The sequence below is a fragment of the Scyliorhinus torazame genome, chromosome 4 (assembly GCF_047496885.1).
Source record: "Scyliorhinus torazame isolate Kashiwa2021f chromosome 4, sScyTor2.1, whole genome shotgun sequence".
Lineage (NCBI taxonomy): Eukaryota > Metazoa > Chordata > Chondrichthyes > Carcharhiniformes > Scyliorhinidae > Scyliorhinus > Scyliorhinus torazame.
This window is the reverse complement of record NC_092710.1, coordinates 340,849,597-340,875,144: the sequence shown is the minus strand read 5'-3', so window position 1 is coordinate 340,875,144 and position 25,548 is coordinate 340,849,597. Positions and strand designations below refer to the sequence as shown.

Here is a 25,548-nt window from a genome sequence, read left to right as displayed (position 1 = left end):
GGGGGGGTGGCCTGAGACAAGGCAATTGCCAATTAGGGCTAGTTTTTTTTTTTTTTTTTTTTTTGTTATTTAATATTTATTTATTTGTTGTTGTTTTCTTTTGTTCTTGTTTAAATAAAAAAGGTCATTATTATCTGTATTGTTATAATGTTGTGTAAAGGATGCACAATGTACTGTGTTGGTTGACCAAAAATTTTCAATAAAATATTATTTAAAAAAAAAAAAAAGTCAGCACACCGCTTAGTAAGATTGAAATCAACGGTCATTTATTATGTACAGCAATCAATACTTACACAATAATCCTACTATCTATATCAAAACCTACCACTACTGGCCAATACTTAACTTTAGGAGATGGCCCACCAGGTCAGGGAAGCAAATGGTTTATCGAATTGGATCTTGCCTGCGGGATTCAAAAGGCTGATACGGGTCGATGGCTAGGAATCTCTATCGGGTAGCGATCGCTGGAGTCAGTCTTACTGTTTCTGGTCGATGTTCTTGCGAAGGTTGCGAGCAGGAGAAGAAGGGAGAGAGAGCGAGATCTGAACTTGGCCCCTCAATTTATAGGGCCAAGGGGCTTCCCGCCTCTCAGGGCGGCCCTTGACCCTGAGTCCCAAGTGATTGGACTTGTTCCCAATCACTGGGTTCGATATGCTCCAATAATGGGGCGATTCCTCGATCGGGGGGTGGTCGTTCACTTGTCTTTGTTTCGGCCACTGCAGGCGCCGAGAGGTCTGGCCCAGCATTCAATTGCTAATATGTTGCAATTGTTCCCGGGGATAGCCGATTAAACTGCAGATGTCTGTGTTGATGTGCTGCTAATAGTCTTCGGTCGATCTGGGCCGACTTCCCCAGGGCCGAATACGCTATTCTGTCTGCAGCTGTCCGTTTGTGTCCTGTTGGCTGCTTTTCCCATCAGCCTTTTCGGTTAGCCATTTTAAATCGGGTTTTGGCCAAATTAATCGGGAATCAGCCATTTTAGGTGGCTACAGACCCTCCTTGTGATCCTAACTACTCTGACCCTAGCTATGCACAAAAATTTACCTAAACAATTCTTGAGGGCGCTATGTCAGGCAGGGGCATGCATCTACAAAATAAAAACTTGGAACCTCTAATTTTACCTAAATACACTCATCAAGCATTGCATCATCCTATCTCTCTAAAACATACAACAACAATCATAACATTCCATATACTCTTTCCTGGCTTGGCAGTCAAGCTCAGGATCATACATTTTTTGTTCATGACACGTTTCGTACATCTTTTATTTACAGAAAAACGCAAGTGCATGTTTTATTATTCTGGTCTCATAGGTCACGGGGGTCTGGGGTCTGGTCATACCCGAATATAGGGGATCGGATCCGATATACCGGGGTTTGAGTGCGGTACGCTCTCCTCCATTTGCAGAGGCGCATAGTCTGCACTGCACAGCAGAGTATTGCCAACGCTAATAGTGCTTCAATGACGTACGATAGGGAGTACCAAGTTATGAACTTGGCACACCAGGATAATGCAGCGTGGCTGGTGACTGGGCCCTCGGTACTGCGGGGCAGTGAAACATTAACAGCAGGGGGGTTTGGAGTAATGGGGTCCGCGTTCCCGCGCAACCAAATGCTTATCATAAAAATTTTGATCACGATGAAAGAAGTCCTCATGGCTGTCCCCTTTCTTTGTCTTTCTTTGTGTTCTGTTTTCCTCCGGTCCTGGAGCTTCTGGAGTTCTGTAAAACAAGCATAGTATCTGTAACTACCTTGGTATAATATCCGGTATGTTAGTGTATCTGTCCTTTTTGGGGCCAATTAAACCCTTATAATTGGTCACTATATGTGACTCCCACCTCCCCCCCATTTTTTTTTTTCAAAACAAATGTTAGGACACGGCACACTTCCCAATGGTGAACCAGTGCTAAGTTTATCATCCAAATGTTCCTGGATGTAAATAGCATGAGGCAGCAACCCAAGGGTCACCTAAATAAATAAAACTTTTGAAAGGAAAAGGTCGAATGAGGTGCTTATGGGCCACGACGGGTAAGATTTGGATGGAGTCCCCGGGTAGGACGGCTACCAATACTGTATGTCCCCTACCCGAGCGTTTTTTTGACCAGCGGGGGGTTCCCAGGCATGGCGGGTCTCACGCCGTTTCTCCACTGCCTGAGCAACCGACAAGAACGGGCAAAAATGTAGTCATCATGGTGGGGTTGCTGCTGTGATTCTCCCGTCAAATCAGATCGGGCATCTGGCACTTGAACCAGTACCAGCTGAAACGCTAGTGCTGTGCTTCTACCCTCGAATGAGAACGGGCGTCCGGTCTGCTGACCAGGTATCTGCAGATAAGCTAGTTCCGCTGAACAAGCGTCTGGTCTGTTGACCAGGTATCTGTGGACAAGTTGGTACCGCTGAACAAGCGCCTGGCCGCGGTGGGGGTGTTGGAAAGAGCTCAAAAGTTTCAGGTGAATGGGTGTGTGACGGTGAGAAAAATTCTCCTGTCAGACGAACAACACTTAAACAAACATACAAACAACATAAAACATCCTGCAGGTTCCATCAGGAAGGACAACACTTTTCCCCAAGTGTCTCCTTTAAATCATCATGTGGACACCTCAGTTCTCTGTTGCGAACAGGGTCGCAAAGGGGTTGGCGGATTGGGGGTCTGACTCGAGGTCGTCCCCTTCTCCCGGGTGCCAGACTCTGGAGTGAATTAATGTTGAGAGGGCTGCGTGGTGTGAGTTGGGGTTGCTTTCGTCGTTGCGGACGAGTCTGTAGGCGTTGTCGCGGTGTCAATGGCGTTCGTCAAGTTGTGTGGGGACAAAGACGGGGTCGTCCGTATGGTTCGGTGGTCGGTGGTGTGGTTTGTTTAAGAAAGTGATCAGGAAGGGATCACTGGAGTCGAACTCGGAGTCGCTGGGTGTGGGTCCAGGATAGTAGGGAGGCGTGCTGTGGCTGTCGTCAGAGTCACAGTCGCTGTCTCTGCTGCTGCAGTCTGTGGGCGTTCCGGGGCGGAGTGTAAATTTTGAGGGTGGGGTCGGGGGGAGTCCGTGTCTGGGCTGGACGTGGTGGGGGTTGGTGTGGTCACGTTGGCTGTGGGCGGGGTGTGGGCTGCTGCGTCAAGCATGACGTGGTGGGTGTGGTTTGACTGTGCTCCATAAGCCTTTAGCTGGTTTATGTGAAACCACGCAGTCTTACCATTTGGGTATTTGATTTTATATACCGATGGGCTTACTTTATCCGTAATGGAGTACGGACCCGAGTATTTCGGAGACAGAAATGTGCTGGGGTTATACACAGACAACAACACTTGTTGTCCTATATTATACTCCGTTGCATGTACTGCCTTATCAAAACAGGCCTTGCTCTGTTTTCTTTTAGTGCCCAGTTTAACAGCGGCTGCTAACTGAGCCGTTTTTACATTTGCAAGTAATTGTTCAACGGCTTTCTCGTGGGTGAGGGCCGTAACTTCAGGGCTGGTCAGGTCTAAACCCAACAAGTACTCTGTCCCTTTCATGGGGCGTCCGGTCATGAGTGTGTGTGGGGTGTAACATCAGCGCAAAGGGGAGGACAGAATCTCAAGTGGTGTTGTTCTGCTGGACCATTTTGCTAAGGGTGGTTTTTAGGGTCCGATTCATGCGCTCCACTATACCACTCGACTGTGGGTGGTACGCAATGTGAAATTTTTGGGTTATGCCAAATATCGGGAGGACGTTCTGCATGACCCGTCCCGTAAAGTGAGAACCTTGGTCCGGTTCAATACTGCGGGGGAGTCCCCATCTTGTAAAAATGTGGTGGGTTAGGATTTTGGCTGTGGTTTTCGCGGTGTTGGTGCGGACTGGAAATGCTTCCACCCACTTTGTGAAAGTGTCTCTGACCACCAGAACATATTTATAGCCATTCCTGCAAGGGGGCAATGGACCGATAAAATCAATCTAGAGGTTAGTCCAGGGGCCGTTAACGGGTCGGGTGTGGCTGAGTTGTGCCTTTTTGGCATATCTATCTGGGTTGTTCTGAGCGCAGGTGAGGCAATTCTCAATGTAATGGGATACATCCTCTTTGAGATTTGGCCACCAACAAAGCTGTTTGAGGTGGGCTGCGGTGGGATCGATTCCCTGGTGTCCATGACCATCATGGAATAAACAGATTGTGGTAGTATGTATTGGGGATCATGTGGGACTGGAAGCCCTAATGTCATTGGCTGACAGATCCCGGGTCCTGGTTGGCCGTTGACCTCATACTCCGCCCTGAAGGCGAAGTATAAGAAGCCGGTGCCTTCCCCCGCAGGCCAGTTTACTATCGGGCTGCTGGGGAACAGACACGCTTAATAAAGCCTCATCGACTTCACTCTATTTGTCTCACGGAGTCTTTGTGCGCCACAATTTATTAAGCGTGCCTAAAAAGGACTATGGAGCTCAGGATCATTCCAGAATGCCTGAGGATCAGCCCCCACGCAGTGAATGCAGCAGCAGCCTTCAAACACTGGCAGACTTGCTTTGAGGCCTACATCACATCGACCACAGGCCGCGTCTCAGATGAACAAAAACTGCAGGTCCTGCACTCGAGGGTGAGCACGGAGATTTTCACCCTCATTGAAGACACCCGCGATTTCCAGACGGCCTTCACAGCACTGAGAAGTCTCTACGTTCGCCCAGTTAACCAAATCTACGCTCGCTGCCAGCTCGCGACGAGACGGCAAGCTCCCGGAGAATCGATGGACGAGTTCTACGCTGCGCTGCTGATTTTGGGACGAGCCTGCAGCTGCCCGTCGGTGAACGCAAACGAACACACGGACATGTTAATGCGCGATGCTTTTGTTGCAGGTATACAATCCTCCCAAATCCGCCAAAGACTTCTAGAAAAAGAGTCACTAGGACTCTCAGAGGCACGGGCCCAGGCAGCCTCGCTGGACGTAGCCGCGCGTAATACCCGCGCCTACGGCCCCGACCGCGCGGCAGGCCATTGGGCCCCGTACGTACCCGCCGCGGCAAACCCCCTACCCCCCCCCCCCCCCCCGACACCCCACAGGCTTGCGCAGTCCAAACGCCGAGTCGCACCGGGGGCACCCGCTGTTATTTCTGCGGCCAGGCGAAGCACCCCCGACAACGCTGTCCGGCCCGCGCAGCCATCTGCAAAAGCTGCGGGAAAAAGGGCCACTATGCGGTGGTGTGCCGGTCCCGCGTGGTCGCCGCCGTCCCGGGAGAACAGGGAGCCCTACAGGCAGTATATGCCTCCCAACCCCCCCAGCACGCCATGTGCGACCCCCAGGCGCCGCCATTTTGGGTCCCGACCACCGCGGCCCCGGGAGAACTGGGAGCCCTGCACGCCGCCTACGCTCCCCAACCCCCCTCCCCGCAGCCCATGTACGACCCGCTGCCGGCGCTCCCGATTTGGGTGCCGGCCAACACTTTCCACGGAGAGGAGGGGGTTTTTCGCATCCCGAACGCCACCCTCACCCCCGTCCCGCGCCCCACGCCTGACCCGCCGGCGCCACCTACCTTGACCCCGACCACCGCTGTCCCCGGCGAGGGAGCTGCGCGCGGTGCCAGCGCTCGCGGCCCCACGACTGACCCGCCGGAGCCGCCGACCTGGGCCCTCACCCCCGTCCCGCGCCCCACGCCTGACCCGCCAGCGCCGCCGACCTGGGCCCTCACCCCCGTCCCGCGCCCCACGCCTGACCCGCCAGCGCCGCCGACCTGGGCCCTCGCCCCCGTCCCGCGCCCCACGCCTGACTCGCCAGCGCCGCCGACCTGGGCCCTCACCCCCGTCCCGCGCCCCACGCCTGACCCGCCAGCGCCGCCGACCTGGGCCCTCGCCCCCGTCCCGCGCCCCACGCCTGACCCGCCAGCGCCGCCGACCTGGGCCTTCGCCCCCGTCCCGCGCCCCACGCCTGACCCGCCAGCGCCGCCGACCTGGGCCCTCACCCCCGTCCCGCGCCCCACGCCTGACCCGCCAGCGCCGCCGACCTGGGCCCTCGCCCCCGTCCCGCGCCCCACGCCTGACCCGCCAGCGCCGCCGACCTGGGCCCTCGCCCCCGTCCCGCGCCCCACGCCTGACCCGCCAGCGCCGCCGACCTGGGCCCTCGTCCCCGTCCCGCGCCCCACGCCTGACCCGCCGGCAATACAACTTACCTGGACCCCGATCTCCGTCCCCGGCGAGGGACCTCCTCACGGTCCCAGCGCTCGCAGTACTGACCCGTTGGCCTTGGCCCCGACCACCGCTGTCCCCGGCGAGGGAGCTCCGCGGGGTCCTAGCGCCCGCGGCCCTGGCGCTCGCAGCCAAGGAACTCCGCGCGGTCCTAGCGCCCACGGCCCGGGCGCTCGCAATGCAGGAGCTCCGCGCGGTCCTAGCGCCCCCCAGACCCCCCAGCACTCAATGTGCGACCCGCAGACGCCGCCATTTTGGGTCCCGACCACCACGAGGGGAGGAGGGGCCCCGCCATCTTGGACCGCCCCCGACCTGTACGACGCATGGGGGCGGCCATTTTGTCCACCCCCGACGCCATCTTGTGACCCCTCAGCTACGGGCGAGGGATGGGGGTGGCCATTTTGTCCATCCCCGACGCCATCTTGGACGGCAACAACGGACCCCACCCCACTACTACAACCACGGCTCACTTCGGTTACACTCGATCAGGCTCGGCCCCAGACTCTCCAGGCGACGACGACAACGGTCCTAATTAACGGCCACGAGACGCCATGCCTAGTCGACTCCGGGAGCACGGAAAGTTTTATACATCCCGACACGGTAAGACGCTGTTCCTTAACTACCTTCCCCAGCGCACAAAAGATTTGCTTAGCTGCAGGATCCCACTCCGTACAGATCCAGGGATTCTGCATAGTTCCCCTAACGGTATAGGGGAGGGAATTCAAAAACTACAAACTTAACGTCCTTCCCCAACTCTGTGCCCCCACCTTGCTGGGCTTAGATTTTCAATGTAACCTACAGAGCCTTACGTTTAAATTCGGCGGCCCCATACCCCCACTCACTATCTGCGGCCTCGCCACCCTCAAGGTGCAACCCCCGTCCTTGTTTGCGAACCTCACCCCGGATTGCAAACCCGTCGCCACTAGGAGCAGACGGTACAGCACCCAGGACCGGACCTTCATTCGCTCCGAAGTCCAGCGGCTACTAAAGGAGGGCATAATCCAGGCCAGCAATAGTCCCTGGAGAGCGCAGGTGGTAGTAGTGAAGACAGGGGAGAAACAAAGGATGGTCATTGACTATAGCCAGACCATCAACAGGTACACACAACTAGACGCGTACCCTCTCCCCCGCATATCCGACATGGTCAATCGGATTGCCCAGTATAAAGTCTTCTCCACCGTGGACCTCAAGTCCGCCTACCATCAGCTCCCCATCCGCCCAAGTGACCGCAAGTACACAGCCTTCGAGGCAGATGGGCGATTATACCACTTCCTAAGGGTCCCTTTTGGCGTCACAAACGGCGTCTCGGTCTTCCAACGGGAAATGGACCGAATGGTTGATCAACATGGGTTACGGGCCACGTTCCCGTACCTCGACAATGTAACCATCTGCGGCCACGATCAGCAGGACCACGACGCCAACCTCCAAAAATTGCTCCAGACTGCCAAAGCCTTGAACCTCACGTACAACGAGGACAAGTGCGTTTTTAGCACCGATCGGCTAGCCATTCTGGGCTACATAGTGCGCAATGGGATAATAGGCCCCGACCCCGAACGTATGCGCACACTCATGGAATTTCCCCTCCCGCACTGCCCAAAAGCCCTGAAACGCTGCCTGGGGTTCTTTTCATACTACGCCCAGTGGGTCCCCCAGTACGCAGACAAGGCCCGCCCCCTAATACAGACCACGACTTTCCCGCTGTCGACAGAGGCTTGCCAGGCTTTCAGCCGCATCAAAGCGGACATCGCAAAGGCCACGATGCGCGCCATCGACGAGTCCCTCCCCTTCCAGGTCGAGAGCGACGCCTCTGACGTAGCTCTCGCGGCTACCCTTAACCAAGCGGGCAGACCCGTGGCCTTCTTCTCCCGAACCCTCCACGCCTCAGAAATCCGCCACTCCTCAGTGGAAAAGGAAGCCCAAGCCATAGTGGAAGCTGTGCGACATTGGAGGCATTACCTGGCCGGCAGGAGATTCACTCTCCTCACTGACCAACGGTCGGTAGCCTTCATGTTCGATAATGCACAGCGGGGCAAGATCAAGAACGACAAGATCTTGCGGTGGAGGATCGAACTCTCCACCTTCAACTATGAGATCTTGTACCGGCCCGGAAAGCTGAACGAGCCGTCTGATGCCCTATCCCGCGGGACATGTGCCAACGCACAAATTGACCGCCTCCAAGCCCTCCACGAGGACCTCTGCCACCCGGGGGTCACTCGGTTTTACCACTTCATCAAGTCCCGCAATCTCCCATACTCCTTAGAGGAGGTCCGTACAGTCACAAGAGACTGCCACATCTGCGCAGAATGCAAACCGCATTTTTTCAGGCCAGATGGAGCGCACCTGATTAAGGCTTCCCGTCCCTTTGAACGCCTCAGTCTCGATTTCAAAGGGCCCCTCCCCTCCACCGACCGCAACGCGTATTTCCTTAATGTAGTGGACGAATACTCCCGCTTCCCTTTTGCCATTCCCTGCTCCGACATGACCGCGGCCACAGTCATTAAAGCCCTGAACAGCATATTCACACTGTTCGGTTACCCCGCATACGTCCACAGCGACAGGGGGTCCTCTTTCATGAGTGACGAGCTGCGCCAGTTCCTGCTCAGCAAGGGTATAGCTTCAAGCAGGACGACCAGCTACAACCCCCGGGGGAACGGGCAAGTAGAAAGGGAGAACGGCACGGTCTGGAAGGCCGTCCTACTGGCCCTACGGTCCAGGGATCTCCCAGTTTCACGGTGGCAGGAGGTCCTCCCGGACGCTCTCCATTCCATCCGGTCGTTATTATGTACGAGCACTAATCAAACGCCTCACGAGCGTCTCCTTGTCTTCCCTAGGAGGTCCTCCTCTGGAACGTTGCTGCCGACCTGGCTGGCGGCCCCAGGACCCATCCTGCTCCGAAAGCACGTGCGGGCACATAAGGCGGACCCGTTGGTCGAAAGGGTTCACCTCCTCCACGCAAACCCCCAGTACGCCTACGTGGAGTACCCCGACGGCCGACAGGACACGGTCTCCCTGCGGGATCTGGCGCCCGCCGGCACCACGCACACCCCCCCGGCACCATCAACCCAACCGCCCCCCTTCCTGCCACCGCCGCACCCCGCGACCGCCCCCTTCCCAGGAGGATCAGTCCCCCTCCCCTTTGCACCGACAGCTGAAACCGTGCGGCTCCCGGAGGCCACAACGCTGGTACAAGCACCACCACCACCGCCGGGGCCGAGGCGATCGACACGGACGACCAGACCGCCCGACCGACTCGTGGCGTCGATGTAAAACAAAGATGGACTGTCCAATGAACATTTTGTTTTTCCCTATATCCTCTGTAAATAGTTGTAACAGGACGATACTGTCCAATACGGTACTACCATGTAACTGTTCTATCCTCCCAGGACCAGTACTGTAAACCCTTACCACCATACGAAGCATCACCCCGCCGGGTTCATTTTTGACAAGGGGTGAATGTGGTAGTATGTATTGGGGGTCATGTGGGACTGGAAGCCCTAATGTCATTGGCTGACAGATCCCGGGTCCTGGTTGGCCGTTGACCTCATACTCCGCCCTGAAGGCGAAGTATAAGAAGCCGGTGCCTTCCCCCGCAGGCCAGTTTACTATTGGGCTGCTGGGGAACAGACACGCTTAATAAAGCCTCATCGACTTCACTCTATTTGTCTCACGGAGTCTTTGTGCGCCACACAGATTAATTGGTTCCGATCTTGCTTCGGAACTACATAAAGGGTGTCTTTCAACACCACACCGTCATGTGTGGTTATCATATTTCTGTACCTCTCGTATGAGGCTGGAAACTTCCCTTTCACGATCTCAGTGAGAGCGCTATCCTGCTTCTGGGCCTCTACTAGATCTTCGATCCTAGTCTGCATGACCTGAACTGCACTCACTGGCGCACTCACTGGGGCGCTTTCGGGGGGCTTCCAAAAATACCCATGCCTGGATCCTGCTTTTGCCAGTGCATCGGCTTTTACATTTCCAGGGGGGGAGGAACGATGGTGGCTTCGGACTTTTATAATGCCAAAAGTCCTGTTCTTGGCTTTTTTCAGAATATGGCGGAGTAATGGGGCTGAGGGGAGGGGTTTCCCATCCGCGGAAACAAATCCTCTCGTTTCCCAGAGGGGTAGAAATTCAGTGAGGCTGTTGCAAACGTATAGACTGTCTGAATATATGTCTGCTGGGCTGGGGAAGGAATCAGGGTGCTCTATAATGTAAGCGATGGCCGCAAGCTCTGCTGCCTGCGCGCCTAAGTGTCCGAGTCATTTTAATGCGATTTCCTCGAGGGCGCGTCCCTGCGCGTCCTCCACATAAATCCCACAACCTGTTATGCGTTGCCCATCCAGGACTGTGGAAGATCCATCCACATAAATCCTAATGGGATCACACGTGTCCGGGTGAGGGGGACTTTAAGATGGAGTGGCTAGTTTTCTGGGGTGGGGGTGTTCGCGATAAAGGGGCCTGTATTATGGTGGGGCAAGATGATTTCACACTCATGGGGGGTTCCGGGATACTGTAGATTGTCCGTTAAGTATGTGTGTGTTTTGGTCCGTTTGACTGTGATGTCCCGTACTTGTAAGAGAAGGGTCCACCTAGCAGCGCGGATTTGGCTGACGGTACCGCCTTTAAGTCGTCCGTCTAGTAAAAGTTGGGTGGGGGTGTGCTCGGTCAAAATGGTGATGGGGTTCAGTCCGGTAATATATGAAAAGTACTGGACTGCCCAGAAAACTGCGAGCAGGTGCCTCTCACCGGCTGAGAATCCTTGCTCCACAGCATCTAGAATTCGGGAGGCATAAGCCACGGGTCTTAACTGGTCGTGCCGTACCTGCAGGAGCACAGCTGAAAGGGTGCGGTCTGTGGTTGCTACCTCTATGGCGTAAGGGGAAAGCGGGTCGGGAACTTGTAGTGCGGGGGCGGCTATGAGCGCCTGTTTTAATGATTCCACAGCCTCCGTATGCTGCGGAAGCCATTCCCAGGGGGCTCCTTTCTTTAGGAGGTCTGAGAGGGGCGCTGCCTTGCTGGCGAAACTGTCAATGTGGTTTCGGCAGTAGCCAACCACTCCTAAAAACGACCGGAGGGCTGAAACGTTTTGGGGAAGGGGCAATTTTGCGATCGAGTCAATTCTTTTGTGCTCGATCTCGCGTTTGCCGTGTGTGATGATAGTACCCAAATATACCACCTTTTCTTCCAATATCTGGGCCTTTTTGGGGTTGACTTTACAGCCAATGGAATGTAGTAATTCCAGGAGTTCGGACAGAAGCTCAATGTGCTCTTCCTTTGTGTCTGTCTGCAGTAGTAGATCGTCTACATACTGTACCAGATATTCGGGGCGAGAAAATTTTGCTAGTCCATTTGCCAGCTGTCGGTGGAAAATGGAGGGGGAGTTGTGGAAACCTTGTGGCAGGCATGTCCATGTGTATTGCTGCGCTCGGAAAGTGAAGGCAAATTTATACTGGCATGCTTTTGTCAATGGAATGGACCAGAATCCATTACTGACGTGAAATATCGGGCATGGAGTCACTGTCTGAGCATGGTCTCGGGACTTGTTGCTACGGTGGGGGCTGCTGCGGGGGTGACTTTATTGAGTTCCCGATAATCAATGGTCAAGTGCCATGATCCGTCGGGCTTTCTCACTGGCCAAATCGGGGCATTATTAGTTGAGGCTACCGATCTTAGTATGCCCTGCTCTAATAAACTTTCTATAACCTTGAGAACTTCTCCCTCTGCTTCTAGGGGGAATCCGTACTGCTTTTGGGGTCTAGGGTCCGGTCCTGTTATTTGTACGGAACCAGTCATCCGTCCACAGTCGTGTTTGTGGGCCGCGAATGCTGCCCTGTTTTTTTTGCAGGACTGCCCTAACCTGTCGGTCCGTGCTGAGTGTGGTGGGGTTGAACCAAAACTCGCCTACTGCGCTAATTTTGTTCCTATAATCCCCTATATTGAGCGTTGCCGGGGCTCTAGCAGATTTCGCCATCTTCCAGACACACTGGTTGACTGGATCGAAAGAGAGGTGGTGAGAATTCATGAAGTCGATCCCCAAAATGTGCTCTGCTGTTGGGGGCAGGTCGACTGACACTACGGGGTGTTTTGTGTAATGGTTCCGATTTGGATGGGTACAGGGGTTGTGAAGTGTCCCTGCTGTGAGTGGCCTGTGAAGCCGCTGAGGGTGATAATGGCTGTGGTGGGCCATGTGTCCTTATCAAGGGTGGAGAAATTTAAGGTTGTGCAGGACCCTCCTGTGTCCCAGAGAAGCTCGATCGGCTGTCCCCTAACCTTTGCTGCGACTACGGGTCTTCCTGACCTATCCCAAAGGGTATCACAGACCCAACTGGGGGAGCCTGTACACCGTCAGTCCGTTCAGGTCAAGTCTGTCTGATCGGACTGGGCGCTAACGCTATGTATGGGCTCTGCCTTTTTCTTATTGAGAGTGCCTGTCTGTTGGGCTCTCTGTGGCTTTTTAGGGGCCTTGCATTCTTTGGCAAAATGTCCCAATTGTCCGCAATTGTAGCATTCTTGCGGTTTTGCTGGGAGGCTGCTCTTTCCCTCGTTTACCCAGGCGGGGTTGTGAAGAGTGGTTCTTACTGCCTGCACGTCTGCGGCGGCTTGTTTTTCTTCGGGGGTTCTAGCTGCGGGTTTACTGTGAGCCGCTTGTTCCCAAACGCGGGACAATCTTTTGACCACCCACTTCTCATTATGAGCCTCCTCCGAGGGGTCATAATTACTACAGGCATTCTGTCCTGCTTCCGTGGCATGGGAGCTAAGGGTGCGGGTCCATTTGGCCATATTGTCTGCGGATAAATGGGCACGGTCTACGTTGCCGAAAACGGCTTCAAAGTGAATCCACAAGCGTCCTGCGATCGCTGTGGGGTGTTCAGACTTTTTCTGTCTGCACTTATTTAGGCCATCTACGGGGTCGCCCCGGTTGTACCCGATCGCATCCAGGATCGCGGTATGCATTTCTGCAAGGGTGCCTCCTCCTACATTCTGTGGGTCGGGAAGGGTGCTGCGACCGATGGGTCTAAGCTGAGGACCGTGATCTTTACCTGCTCTTGCTCATCCAGGCCGTACAAGGTCGCCTGGTGTTTGACGGTGGCAAAGAAATGGTGTGGGTCTGAAGCGGGGAGGAACGGTGTGATTTTAGCACACGCGTCCCGTAATTGGGTCACTGTGAGGGGGGTGGAATATAAGACTTCCGCCTCGTCTGCTGTGGCTGTGCGGTGGGTTGTTACAGGGTTCATGGGAGCCTGTATTACCTGCTGTGTGGGGGGTGGGGGTGCTTTCCTCCTTTGGGGCTTTCCCTGTGCACATGTTCCCTGAACATATCTCTGCGCTGTCTCCTGCAATTCTTCCCAATCAGGGCCATCTTCCTGTTGTAAACTTTCCCCAAAGGTGTCTTGGAATCCATTTTGGACAGAAAGCATTGATTGCAGGTCTGCAATTTGCTTTTGGCACTTCGCGTGGTCTAAGGTACTCTGCCTTTGTTCCGTGGTTGCAGCGTGGAGCACTCTCAAGGCTGCCTTGAGATCACTACATTGCTTCTGTAGCGCTCCACCTGCTTCTCTGTCTCTTTCTTAACCAGGACTGCACGCTGCGTGTCCTGATAAGCTTTCTCATACTGGGATTGAAAACTGCTTAAATGCGCCAGACAAGACTGGTGACCCCATGTGGCGCCAGCCACCTCTTCGTCCTTGGCTTCTAACTGCCTTTTCAATTCCAGGTTCTCTTTTTCCATCTCGCATACATCGATTTTACTCATATGATGTATGCCTTCTATTTCTTTTCGGAGCGTCCTGATGACCTCCTCTGTGCCTCGCAATTGTGCCATACAGGACACGATTGCCATCGGCTTGCGCGCTTTTGCTAAGCTTTTCTTATGAATTTCACTCATGTTCTCCCACCAAGTATGCCCTATACTTCCGGGACCTGAGTCGTTATTATTACAGAAACCGCTCCACACGGGCCATCCTTTGCCCTGTAGAAATTTCCGAATTTCTGCTTCCCAAATGGGACACTGTCCCACTTTAATGCTGCTGATCGGTGCGACCGCAAATTCTTCGGGATTCATGAGGCGTTGCATTGCCTGCACGGCCATCTCTCTTATCTGCTCGCTTAGTTCGAATTTGGAACAGGGGGCTAAGGTGGTGTCGTAGATGCGGGTACGGCTTGCGCTAATTTCCGAAAATACAGACTTCCGACAGTTTTGATGCAACAAAATCTATCAGTTTTACCTTATAACCCTGTTAGTCACGCATGCATACACACACTTCCGAATTGTGAATTATTAACCAGAACCGCTTGAACACTTGTGGTTTTTTGTTTTTGTTTCCAATTGGATTCTATTCAAATTTCTGGGGTTCTCCCAGAGTGGTTTTCCACTTCTATGTCGGGTCCCGGCGGAGTCGCCAATTATGTTGCTCTTTTTAGCCTTAGTTTTATTAGCTCTGATTATGTCACCTTTGCTCACGAGTCGCCAGGTATCTTTCTGATACCGCCACGTGGTTCAAGCTTGCGTTATGATTAATAAGTCAGCACACCGCTTAGTAAGATTGAAATCAACGGTCATTTATTATGTACAGCAATCAATACTTACACAATAATCCTACTATCTATATCAAAACCTACCACTACTGGCCAATACTTAACTTTTGGGGATGGCCCACCAGGTCAGGGAAGCAAATGGTTTATCAAATTAGATCTGGCCTGCGGGATTCAAAAGGCTGATACGGGTCGATGGCTAGGAATCTCTATCGGGTAGCGATCGCTGGAGTCAGACTTACTGTTTCTGGTCGATGTTCTTGCGAAGGTTGCAAGCAGGAGAAGAAGGGAGAGAGAGCGAGATCTGAACTTGGCCCCTCAATTTATAGGGCCAAGGGGCTTCCCGCCTCTCAGGGCGGCCCTTGACCCTGAGTCCCAAGTGATTGGACTTGTTCCCAATCACTGGGTTCGATATGCTCCAATAAGGGGCGATTCCTCGATCGGGGGGTGGTCATTCACCTGTCTTTGTTTCGGCCACTTCAGGCGCCGACAGGTCTGGCCCGGCATTCAATTGCTAATATGTTGCAATTGTTCCCGGGGATAGCCGATTAAACTGTAGATGTTTGGGTTGATGTGCTGCTAATAGTCGTAGGTATCGATCTGGGCCGACTTCCCCAGGGCCGAATATGCTATTCTGTCTGCAGCTGTCCGTTTGTGTCCTGTTGGCTGCTTTTCCCATCAGCCTTTTCGGTTAGCCATTTTAAATCGGGCTTTGGCCAAACTAATCGGGAATCAGCCATTTTAGGTGGCTACAGGATGCTTTCTACGGTGCATCTGTAAAAGTTGGTAAGAGTTAATGTGGACATGCCGAATTTCCTTAGTTTCCTGAGGAAGTATAGGCGCTGTTGTGCTTTCTTGGTGTTAGAGTCGACGTGGGTGAACCAGGACAGATTTTTGGAGATGTGCACCCTAGAAATTTGAAACTGCTAACCATCTCCACCTCAGCCCCATTGATGCTGACAGGGGTGTGTACAGTACTTTGCTTCCTGAAGTCAATGACCAGCTCTTTAGTTTTGCTGGCATTGAGGGAGAGATTGTTGTCACTGCACCGCTCCACTAGGTTCTCTATCTCCCTCCTGTATTCTGACTCGTCGTTATTCGAGATCCGGCCCACTATGGTCGTATCGTCAGCAAACTTGTAGATGGAGTTGGAACCAAATTTTGCCACGCAGTTGTGTGTGTATAGGGAGTAGAGTAGGGGGCTAAGTACACAGCCCTGTGGGGCCCCGATATTGCGGACGATTGTGGAGGAGGTGTTGTTGTTCATTCTTACTGATTGTGGTCTGTTGGTCAGAAAGTCGAGGATCCAGTTGCAGAGGGAGGAGCCAAGTCCTAGGTTTTGGAGCTTTGATATGAGCTTGGCTGGGATTATGGCGTTGAAGGCGGAGCTGTAGTCAATAAATAGGAGTCTTACGTAGGAGTCCTTGTCGTCGAGGTGCTCTAGGGATGAGTGTAGGGCCATTGTGAATTAGGACAGAAATAGGCCACGCAGCCCTTTCAAACCTGCTCCGCCATTCAATGAGGTTATGGCTGATCTGATTGTAACCTGAACTCCACATTCCAACCTACTGCCAATAACCTGAAAGCCCCTTGCTTACTAGGAAACAATTTAGCTGTGCTTCAAAAATATTCACTCTACTTTTTCTAAAATAGATTCAGAGTACCCAATTATTTTTTTTACAATTAAGGGGCAATTTAGCGTGGTCAATCCACCTACACTGCACATCTTTGCGTCGTCGGGGTGAAACCCACGCAGACACGGGGAGAATGTGAAAACGGTGGCCAGGATCGAACCTGGATCCTCAGACTTGCGAGCGGCAGTGCTATCCACTGCGCCACCGTGCTGTCCATATTCGCTCTACTTCACCTCTTGAGGAAGGGAGTTCCAAAGACTGATGACTTGCTGAGAAAAAATATTAAAACTCCTCATCTCTTTCTGAAATGGATGACTCCTTTTTAAACTGTGACCTTGAGTTCTAGATACTCCCACAAAAGGGAGCATCCTTTCCACATTGATCCTGTCAAGACCCCTCGGGATCTTGTATGTTTCGATCAAGCCACCTCTTATATTTCTAAACTCAGTGGATACAAGCCTAGCCTATCCAAACTTTCCTCTTAAGACAATTCCCCCCAATCCACGTATCAGTCTAGTAATACTTCTCTGAACTACTTACAATGTATTTACCCTTCCTTAGAAAAGGAGATCAATACTGCACACAATACTGATCACTAATGTACACAAGTCTGGTCTTTTTTTAAAAAAAATTCAATTAAGAAGCAATTTAGCATGGACAATCTACCAATCCACCTAACCTGAACATCTTTTGGGTTGTGGGGGTGAAACCCACGCAAACACAGGGAGAATGTGCAAACTCCACACGGACAGTGACCCAGAGCTGGGATCGAACCTGGGACCTTGGCGGCATGAGGCAGCAGTGCCAACCACTGCACCACCGTGCTGCCTTCTATTCGCTTTCTTAATTACTTTCTGTAGCTGTATACTAAACTTTTGTGATTCATGCAATAGGACACCCAGATCCCTCTGCATCTCAGAGCTCTGCAATCTCTCACCATTTACTATGAGTTCATTAATTCATCCTATTCCATTGCACAATACCATATCTAGTATAGTCTGTTTTCTGGTAGGTGCCATACATGCTATTCTAAGAAACTATTCCAAAATTATTCAATGAACTCCTCACAAAGCTACTTTCATCCATCTGATTTTTCCAATCTGTATGGAGATTATTACCGTACCTTTCTGACAAGCTCCCATTATCTTGTCTTTTACTGATTACTGTTAGGGTCCTGTTTCCATTCCTGCAAATGACTTCTCATAGAATCATAGAATTTACAGTGCAGAAGGAGGCCATTCGGCCCATCGAGTCTGCACCGGCTCTTGGAAAGAGCACCCTACCCAAGGTCCACACTTCCACCCTATCCCCATAACCCAGTAACCTCACCCAACACTAAGGGCAATTTTGGACACTAAGGGCAATTTAGCTTGGCCAATCCACCTAACCTGCACATCTTTGGACTGTGGGAGGAAACCGGAGCACCCGGAGGAAACCCACGCACACACGGGAGAACGTGCAGACTCCGCACAGACAGTGACCCAAGCCGGGAATCGAACCTGGGACCCTGGAGCTGTAAAGCAATTGTGCTAACCACAATGCTACCGTGCTGCCCATCAAGGGGCTGGTTTAGCACAGTGGGCTAAACAGCTGGCTTCAGATGCAGAACAAGGCCAGCAGCACAGGTTCAATTCCCGTACCAGCCTCCCCGAACAGGTGCCAGAATGTGGCGACTAGGGGCTTTTCACAGGAACTTCATTGAAGCCTACTTGTGACAATAAGCGAATATTACGATTATTACCATTTCTCATTTCGACTCAAAGTGCTTCTTTATCCTGGTTTCCTGAACTTAGGTCATCTATCTCTTAGCCCCCTACTCTACTCCCTATACACACACGACTGCGTGGCAAAATTTGGCTCCAACTCCATCTACAAGTTTCCTGACGATACGACCATAGTGGGCCGGATCTCGAATAACGACGAGTCAGAATACAGGAGGGAGTTAGCGATCCTAGTGGAGTGGTGCAGCGACAACAATCTATCCCTCAATGCCAGCAAAACTAAAGAGCTGGTCATTGACTTCAGGAAGCAAAGTACTGCGCACACCCCTGTCAGCATCAACGGGGCCGAGGTGGAGATGGTTAGCAGTTTCAAATTCCTCGGAGTGCACGTCTCCAAAAATCTGTCCTGGTCCACCCACGTCGACGCTACCACCAAGAAAGCACAACAGCGCCTAAACTTCCTCAGGAAACTAAGGAAATTCAGCATGTCCACATTAACTCTAACCAACCTTTACAGATGCACCATGGAATGCATCCTATCTGGCTGCATCACAGCCTGGTATGGCAACTGCTCGGCCCAAGACCGCAAGAAACTTCAAAGAGTCGTGAACACAGCCCAGTCCATCACACGAACCCGCCTCCCATCCATTGACTCCATCTACACCTCCCGCTGCCTGGGGAAAGTGGGCAGCATAATCAAAGATCCTTCCCACCCGGCTTACTCACTCTTCCAACTTCTTCCATCGGGCAGGAGATACAGAAGTCTGAGAACACGCACAAACAGACTCAGAAACAGCTTCTTCCCCACTGTCACCAGACTCCTAAACGACCTTCTTATGGACTGACCTCACTAACACTACACCCTGTATGCTTCACTCGATGCCGGTGTTATGTTACATTGTGTACCTTGTGTTGCCCTATTATGTATTTTCTTTTATTTCCTTTGCTTTTCATGTATTTAATGATCTGTTGAGTTGCTCGCAGAAAAATACTTTTCACTGTACCTCGGTACACGTGACAATAAACAAAATCCAAATCCAAATATGGTTTTACAAAAGGGAATTCATATATGACAAATTTTAGAAAGAGGAACCAGTAAATGTATTCTGCAGTACATCCGGATTTCCAAAAGGCAAAAGATTGATGCCCAAGATAATAGGTGCGATTAGGCCACCATGTTACAGTGAGTCCCAGGAGTGGGCCAAATCAGGCTTTGCGCCAGGCTGATCAGAAGTCAGCTGATTTATACGTCCCGCGTGATCTGGATCAGGCACTCGCTTGGCATACAAAGAACAAAGAACAAAGAACAAAGAAATGTACAGCACAGGAACAGGCCCTTCGGCCCTCCAAGCCCGTGCCGACCATACTGCCCGACTAAACTACAATCTTCTACACTTCCTGGGTCCGTATCCTTCTATTCCCATCCTATTCATATATTTGTCAAGATGCCCCTTAAATGTCCCTATCGTCCCTGCCTCCACTACCTCCTCCGGTAGTGAGTTCCAGGCACCCACTACCCTCTGCGTAAAAAACTTGCCTCGTACATCTACTCTAAACTTTGCCCCTCTCACCTTAAACCTATGCCCCCTAGTAATTGACCCCTCTACCCTGGGGAAAAGCCTCTGACTATCCACTCTGTCTATGCCCCTCATAATTTTGTATACCTCTATCAGGTCGCCCCTCAACCTCCTTCGTTCCAGTGAGAACAAACCGAGTTTATTCAATCGCTCCTCATAGCTTATGCCCTCCATACCAGGCAACATTCTGGTAAATCTCTTCTGCACCCTCTCTAAAGCCTCCACATCCTTCTGGTAGTGTGGCGACCAGAATTGAACACTATACTCCAAGTGTGGCCTAACTAAGGTTCTATACAGCTGCAACATGACTTGCCAATTCTTATACTCAATGCCCCGGCCAATGAAGGCAAGCATGCCGTATGCCTTCTTGACTACCTTCTCCACCTGTGTAGCCCCTTTCAGTGATCTGTGGACCTGTACTCCTAGATCTCTTTGACTTTCAATACTCTTGAGGGTTCTACCATTCACTGTATATTCCCTACCTGCAATAGCCCTTCCAAAATGCATTACCTCACATTTGTCCAGGTTAAACTCCATCTGCCATCTCTCCGCCCAAGTCTCCAGACAATCTAAATCCTGCTGTATCCTCAGACAGTCCTCATCGCTATCCGCAATTCCACCAACCTTTGTGTCGTCTGCAAACTTACTAATCAGACCAGTTACATTTTCCTCCAAATCATTTATATATACTACAAAGAGCAAAGGTCCCAGCACTGATCCCTGTGGAACACCACTGGTCACAGCCCTCCAATTAGAAAAGCATCCCTCCATTGCTACCCTCTGCCTTCTATGGCCTAGCCAGTTCTGTATCCACCTTGCCAGTTCACCCCTGATCCCGTGTGACTTCACCTTTTGTACCAGTCTACCATGAGGGACCTTGTCAAAGGCCTTACTGAAGTCCATATAGACAACATCTACTGCCCTACCTGCATCAATCATCTTAGTGACCTCCTCGAAAAACTCTATCAAGTTAGTGAGACACGACCTCCCCTTCACAAAACCGTGCTGCCTCTCACTAATACGTCCATTTGCTTCCAAATGGGAGTAGATCCTGTCTCGAAGAATTCTCTCCAGTAATTTCCCTACCACTGAAGTAAGGCTCACCGGCCTGTAGTTCCCGGGATTATCCCTGCCACCCTTCTTAAACAGAGGAACAACATTGGCTATTCTCCAGTCCTCCGGGACATCCCCTGAAGACAGCGAGGATCCAAAGATTTCTGTCAAGGCCTCAGCAATTTCCTCTCCAGCCTCCTTCAGTATTCTGGGGTAGATCCCATCCGGCCCTGGGGACTTATCTACCTTAATATTTTTTAAGACACCCAACACCTCGTCTTTTTGGATCACAATGTGACCCAGGCTATCTACACCCCCTTCTCCAGACTCAACATCTACCAATTCCTTCTCTTTGGTGAATACTGATGCAAAGTATTCATTTAGTACCTCGCCCATTTCCTCTGGCTCCACACATAGATTCCCTTGCCTATCCTTCAGTGGGCCAACCCTTTCCCTGGCTACCCTCTTACTTTTTATGTAAGTGTAAAAAGCCTTGGGATTTTCCTTAACCCTATTTGCCAATGCCTTTTCATGACCCCTTCTAGCCCTCCTGACTCCTTGCTTAAGTTCCTTCCTACTTTCCTTATATGCCACACAGGCTTCGTCTGTTCCCAGCCTTTTAGCCCTGACAAATGCCTCCTTTTTCTTTTTGACGAGGCCTACAATATCACTCATCATCCAAGGTTCCCGAAAATTGCCGTATTTATCTTTCTTCCTCACAGGAACATGCCTGTCCTGTATTCCTTTCAACTGACACTTGAAAGCCTCCCACATGTCAGATGTTGATTTGCCCTCAAACATCCGCCCCCAATCTATGTTCTTCAGTTCCCGCCTAATATTGTTATAATTAGCCTTCCCCCAATTTAGCACATTCATCCTCGGACCACTCTTATCCTTGTCCACCAGTACTTTAAAACTTACTGAATTGTGGTCACTGTTACCGAAATGCTCCCCTACTGAAACATCTACCACCTGGCCGGGCTCATTCCCCAATACCAGGTCCAGTACCGCCCCTTCCCTAGTTGGACTGTTTACATATTGTTTTAAGAAGCCCTCCTGGATGCTCCTTACAAACTCTGCCCCGTCTAAGCCCCTGGCACTAAGTGAGTCCCAGTCAATATTGGGGAAGTTGAAGTCTCCCATCACCACAACCCTGTTGTTTTTACTCTTTTCCAAAATCTGTCTACCTATCTGCTCCTCTATCTCCCGCTGGCTGTTGGGAGGCCTGTAGTATACCCCCAACATTGTGACTGCACCCTTCTTATTCCTGATCTCTACCCATATAGCCTCACTGCCCTCTGAGGTGTCCTCTCGCTGTATAGCTGTGATACTCTCCTGAACAAGTAGCGCAACTCCGCCTCCCCTTTTACATCCCCCTCTATCCCGCCTGAAACATCTAAATCCTGGAACGTTTAGCTGCCAATCCTGCCCTTCCCTCAACCAGGTCTCTGTAATGGCAACAACATCATAGTTCCAAGTAGTAATCCAAGCTCTAAGTTCATCTGCCTTACCCGTAATGCTCCTTGCATTAAAACATATGCACTTCAGGCCACCAGACCCGCTGTGTTCAGCAACTTCTCCCCGTCTGCGCTGCCTCAGAGCCACACTGTCCCTATTCCCTAGTTCTCCCTCAATGCTCTCACCTTCTGACCTATTGCTCCCGTGCCCACCCCCCTGCCATACTAGTTTAAACCCTCCCGTGTGACACTAGCAAACCTCGCGGCCAGGATATTTATGCCTCTCCGGTTTAGATGCAACCCGTCCATCTTATACAGGTCACACCTGCCCCGGAAGAGCTCCCAGTGGTCCAGATAACAGAAACCCTCCAGATAATGTTTAAATGAGCTATTAGGCTCATTCAAATGTGCCGATGCTGCATTCACCCAGTGCCAGGGAGTCACCGGCCGCACCGGTGAGGCCTCGATTAGTCCAGGTCTCCACGAGCGGAGACCAGTTGTGATGGCCATTTTGGAGTCTCAGACCATCTGCCGAGAATTCCCCTGACAAACCCGCCCAAAGTGACACAGAAAACGTTTGCTTGAATCGCGCCGAATGGCTCTTGGAGTTGGGATAATATATTAGCATCAATGGAGGATTGGTTAACTAATAGGAAAAGAGTAATTGGGACGTTCTTTGTTTTTTTTTAAAATATATTTTATTGAAATCTTTTTCCCTGAGCAACATTTTTCCCGCTTACAAAACAAGCGAAACGATAACAGTAACAAAACAGACATTTTAAAACTTATTAACAATAATAATAATAGTAGTAATAATATACAAGTAACAAAACCTCGTACTCTATTGACCTATACTCAACTGCAGCCCCCCCCTCCCCCCCCCCCCTCCTCCTGGGTTGCTGCTGCTGCTGGTCATCCATCTTCCCTCTAACGTTCCCCTAGGTAGTCGAGAAATGGCTGCCACCGCCTGGTGAACCCTTGAGCCGATCCTCTCAGGGAAAACTTTATCTGCTCCAGTTTAATAAACCCCGCCATATCGTTTACCCAGGCCTCCAGTCCGGGGGGTTTCGCCTCCTTCCACATGAGAAAGATCCTGCGCCGGGCTACGAGGGACGCAAAGGCCACGACATCGGCCTCTTTCGCCTCCTGCACTCCCGGCTCTTCCGCAACTCCAAATAGAGCTAACCCCCAGCCTGGTTTGACCCGGGCCTTCACCACCTGCGAAATCACTCCTGTCACTCCCTTCCAATACCCTTCCAGTGCCGGGCACGCCCAAAACATATGTGCGTGGTTTGCCGGGCTCCCGCCACACCTCCCACATTTGTCCTCCACTCCAAAGAACCTGCTCAATCTTGCCCCGTTATGTGTGCTCTATGTAGCACCTTAAATTGAATCAGGCTAAGCCTGGCGCATGAGGAAGAGGAATTTACCCTGCTTAGGGCATCAGCCCACATACCCTCCTCTATCTCCTCCCCTAATTCTTCTTCCCACTTTCTTTTTAGTTCGCCCACCGACTACTCCCCCTCTTCCCTCATCTCTCTATAAATCTCTGACACCTTGCCCTCTCCGACCCACACCCCTGAAAGCACCCTGTCCTGTATCCCCTGTGTCGGGAGCCGCGGAAATCCCCTCACCTGTTGTCTAGTAAACGCCCTCACCTGCATATATCTCAAGAAATTCCCCCGGGGTAACTTATACTTTTCCTCCAGTGCTCCCAAGCTCGCAAAAGTCCCATCTATGAATAAATCTCCCACCTTCCTAATTCCCAACTGGTACCAGCTCTGAAATCCTCCATCCATTCTTCCTGGGGCGAACTTATGGTTGATCCTGATAGGGGACCCCACCAGGGCTCCCCGCACCCCTCTCTGTCGCCTCCACTGTCCCCATATGTTCAGTGTTGCCGCCACCACCGGGTTCGTGGTGTACTTTTTCGGTGAGAACGGTAGCGGCGCCGTCACCAGCGCCTCTAGACTCGTCCCTTTACAGGACCTTCTATCCAGCCTTTTCCACGCCGCTCCCTCACCCTCCATCATCCATCTACGTATCATTGCCACATTGGCGGCCCAATAATAATCTCCCAAATTCGGTAGTGCCAGTCCTCCTCTGTCCCTACTGCGCTGCAGGAACCCCCTCCTTACTCTCGGAACTTTCCCTGCCCACACAAAGCTCGTAATGCTCCTATCTATTTTATTAAAAAAGGTCCTGGTGATTAAAATAGGGAGACATTGAAATACAAATAAGAACCTCGGGAGGACCATCATCTTAATTGCCTGCACCCTGCCCGCCAGCGATAAAGGTTGCATGTCCCACCTCTTAAAGTCCTCCTCCATTTGTTCTACCAGCCGTGTCAGATTAAGTCTGTGCAAGGTTCCCCAGCTCCTAGCGATCTGAATCCCCAAGTATCGGAAGTTTCTTTCCACTTTCCTTAGCGGTAAGCCTTCTATCTCTCTACTCTGGTCCCCTGGATGTATCACATATAATTCACTCTTCCCCATGTTTAACCTATACCCCGAGAATTCCCCGAACCTCCTCAAGATTCGCATAACCTCTATCATCCCCCCCGCTGGGTCCGACACGTATAGCAATAGGTCATCCGCGTATAACGAGACTCGGTGTTCTTCTCCCCCTCTAGTCACCCCTCTCCATTTCCTGGAGTCTCTCAGCGCCATGGCCAGAGGTTCAATTGCCAGCGCAAACAACAATGGAGACAGCGGGCATCCCTGTCTTGTTCCCCTATATAATCGGAAATACTCCGATCTATGTCGACCTGTAACTACGCTTGCCGTTGATGCCCCATAAAGTAGTCTAACCCAGCGAATAAATCCGTTCCCAAACCCAAACCTCCTTAACACTTTCCATAAATACTCCCACTCCACCCTATCAAATGCCTTCTCTGCGTCCATTGCCGCCACTATCTCTGCCTCCCCCTCCACTGAGGGCATCATTATCACCCCTAATAGCCGTCGCACGTTAACATTCAATTGTCTCCCTTTTACGAACCCTGTCTGGTCTTCGTGCACCACCCCTGGGACACAGTCCTCTATCCTTGATGCCAGCACCTTTGCTAGCAGTTTGGCGTCCACGTTCAATAGTGAAATAGGTCTATAGGACCCACACTGCATCGGATCTTTGTCCCTCTTCAAAATTAGCGATATCGTCGCCTCCGACATTGTCGGGGGTAGTGTCCCCCCTTCCCTGGCCTCATTGAACGTCCTTGCCAACAACGGGGCCAACAAGTCCACATATTTTCTGTAGAATTCCACCGGGAACCCGTCTGGCCCCGGGGCCTTCCCTGCTTGCATGCTTCCCAGTCCCTTAATAACCTCGTCCACCTCAATCGGCACCCCCAGGCCTGCCACCGCCTGCTCCTCCACTTTCGGGAACCTCAACTGGTCCAGGAACTGCCGCATCCCCTCCTCTCCCTCTGGGGGCTGAGACCTATA

General features: G+C 51.8%; 1 long non-coding RNA gene across 1 annotated transcript in view; it reads right to left on the bottom strand.

Moving 5' to 3' along the window:
- Positions 1–244: 244 nt before the first annotated feature.
- The window catches only part of LOC140411183 (uncharacterized), a 74,656-nt gene continuing 49,352 nt past the window's right edge, over positions 245–25,548 (bottom strand). The window contains exon 2 of the long non-coding RNA XR_011940836.1: positions 245–1,720. This is a non-coding gene — a long non-coding RNA (uncharacterized lncRNA). The remainder of the gene's footprint in view (positions 1,721–25,548) is intronic.